This window comes from Pieris brassicae, unplaced genomic scaffold (genome assembly GCF_905147105.1).
Source record: "Pieris brassicae unplaced genomic scaffold, ilPieBrab1.1, whole genome shotgun sequence".
In the NCBI taxonomy this organism is placed as follows: domain Eukaryota; kingdom Metazoa; phylum Arthropoda; class Insecta; order Lepidoptera; family Pieridae; genus Pieris; species Pieris brassicae.
This window is the reverse complement of record NW_025575878.1, coordinates 1-2,500: the sequence shown is the minus strand read 5'-3', so window position 1 is coordinate 2,500 and position 2,500 is coordinate 1. Positions and strand designations below refer to the sequence as shown.

The 2,500-nt window shown below is 50.5% G+C and overlaps 2 non-coding genes across 2 annotated transcripts in view; both read right to left on the bottom strand.

Annotated features, from left to right (window-relative positions):
- LOC123719111 overlaps nucleotides 1-103 on the bottom strand; it is a 3,948-nt gene extending 3,845 nt beyond the window's left edge. Inside the window, exon 1 of the ribosomal RNA XR_006755177.1 lies at nucleotides 1-103. This exon is cut by the window's left edge and continues 3,845 nt beyond it. This is a non-coding gene — a ribosomal RNA (large subunit ribosomal RNA).
- Nucleotides 104-931: 828 nt separating this feature from the next.
- LOC123719108 lies at nucleotides 932-1,088 on the bottom strand. The gene has a single exon (XR_006755174.1). It is a non-coding gene; the product is annotated as a 5.8S ribosomal RNA (ribosomal RNA).
- Between the last annotated feature and the right edge of the window lie 1,412 nt (nucleotides 1,089-2,500).

Below are 2,500 nucleotides of genomic sequence, written 5' to 3'. Positions count from 1 at the left end.
TCCCTGTTCGCTCGCAGCTACTAAGGGAATCCTGGTTAGTTTCTTTTCCTCCGCTTACTAATATGCTTAAATTCGGCGGGTGATCCTCCCTGATCTGAGGCCAACGATAAAAAGGTGTGGGCAGACGCGATATCCGTCCGCGCAACGGGCGTACGCGACACGCTATTTTTACAAGCGCGTCGACGACGCCACGCGCCCTCCGGACGTCGAGTCCGCCTACATTATATGCGCTCGCACGAAAGCGGCGCGGCACCTTGCGAACAGCGTGGTGGTGGCGACACATAGATGTCGCGTTGCGCGAAATCAATCAATCGCACACCACCAAGCGGTTCTTCTGTTGTTGTTCGTTAACGACGGCATCGTTCCGTCCGTTTTAAGAACACACGTCACAATAATTTCGTACACACTACAATTGCACAAACACCGCACGCACACACTGGGCGCAACCGCTAGAGCAGCGGGCGCGCGCGTTTCGCTTCCTCTCGCGAGAGTAAGAGAAACTGAGCCGAACGCGACAACTTTCAACGACAGCGTCGAGACACGTCGACGCGCGCACCGGCGCCGACCGTCGCGCGATCGCCATGCGGGACCGGGACGATGCGAGCAAACACGCGCGACGCGTAAACGCGAACGTCGTTGTCGTCGTTGTCGTTGTCGTTGCGTAAAGACTCGACGCGCACCCGTGCCGCGGGAGACACGGTGCGGCGGGGAGAATTTATTTGTGCGACAAAAGTATCGTATAGACGTGGCTTAACACGGCCAATACGGATGACGAGTCGTAATCGAACATATATTCGAACGGATCGTTCGGCCGCTCGGCGGCCTAGCGAAACCGTCAATTGCACGCGCGACAGAGATGCGGCGCTACGACCGGAGTCGCAGCGATCGCCGCTCGTCACGCGAACAGTGTGGCTTTTTGTTTTTATGCAGCCGGCCCTCAGACAGGAGTGGTCCTGGATATTTCTCCACGGACCGCAATGTGCGTTCGAAATGTCGATGTTCAAATGTGTCCTGCAGTTCACACTATGACGCGCAGTTAACTGCGTTCTTCATCGACCCGCGAGCCAAGTGATCCACCGTTCAGGGTAATCGTTTTGTTTTTGTGTGTGTTTTTGTATGAGAAAATATAAAAGGTGCGAAAAAATTAAACAAAAAAATTTGAAAATAATACTTATCATTAACGTGTACGACAAATGAAAAGAAAGAAAATCTCTTTTATTTGCGTGGTTGTACACAAAAATTATAAAATATTATTTCAAAGTATCAATAGGCGATAGCGAACGCTAATCAAAGCGTGTCGCAACGCACACGTCGCGAATCGACGAGAGAGAGTCAACCGTCTCGGATTCGATTTTGATTCGTATCATTCACGTGTTTTTGTATTTTTTTCTTTTTTTGCGAGTCTTTGACAACAACAAAACAAAAAGAAAAAACCAACGTTAATGATCCTTCCGCAGGTTCCCCTACGGAAACCTTGTTACGACTTTTACTTCCTCTAAATGATCAAGTTTGGTCAACTTCCCAGCAACGCCGACGGCCGTGAGGCCACCGCGTGTCGGTCCGAAGACCTCACTAAATCATTCAATCGGTAGTAGCGACGGGCGGTGTGTACAAAGGGCAGGGACGTAATCAACGCGAGCTTATGACTCGCGCTTACTAGGAATTCCTCGTTTATGGGGGATAATTGCAAACCCCAATCCCCAGCACGAAGGAGTTTCAACGGGTTGCCCGGGCCTCTAGGCCAGGGAGAACATGTTGATTCCTTCAGTGTAGCGCGCGTGCGGCCCAGGACATCTAAGGGCATCACAGACCTGTTATTGCTCAATCTCGTGCGGCTCGAAGCCGCCGGTCCCTCTAAGAAGAATTTTAATACGTCGCCAGTGAGTTGCGCTCCCCGAGAGTCGCGCACACCTTGAATGACGACGCCTATTTAGCAGGCTAGAGTCTCGTTCGTTACCGGAATTAACCAGACAAATCGCTCCACCAACTAAGAACGGCCATGCACCACCACCCACCGAATCAAGAAAGAGCTGTTAATCTGTCAATCCTTCCGGTGTCCGGGCCTGGTGAGATTTCCCGTGTTGAGTCAAATTAAGCCGCAGGCTCCACTCCTGGTGGTGCCCTTCCGTCAATTCCTTTAAGTTTCAGCTTTGCAACCATACTCCCCCCGGAGTCCAAAATCTTTGGTTTCCCGGAAGCTGCCCGCCGAGCCATTGTAGTAACGTCGGCGGATCGCTAGATGACATATTTACGGTTAGAACTAGGGCGGTATCTAATCGCCTTCGAACCTCTAACTTTCGTTCTTGATTGATGAAAACACCTTTGGCAAATGCTTTCGCTGATGTTCGTCTTGCGACGATCCAAGAATTTCACCTCTAACGTCGCAATACGAATGCCCCCAGTTATCCCTATTAATCATTACCTCGGAGTTCTGAAAACCAACAAAATAGAACCGAGATCATATTCTATTATTCCATGCACGAAATATTCAAGCGGCATT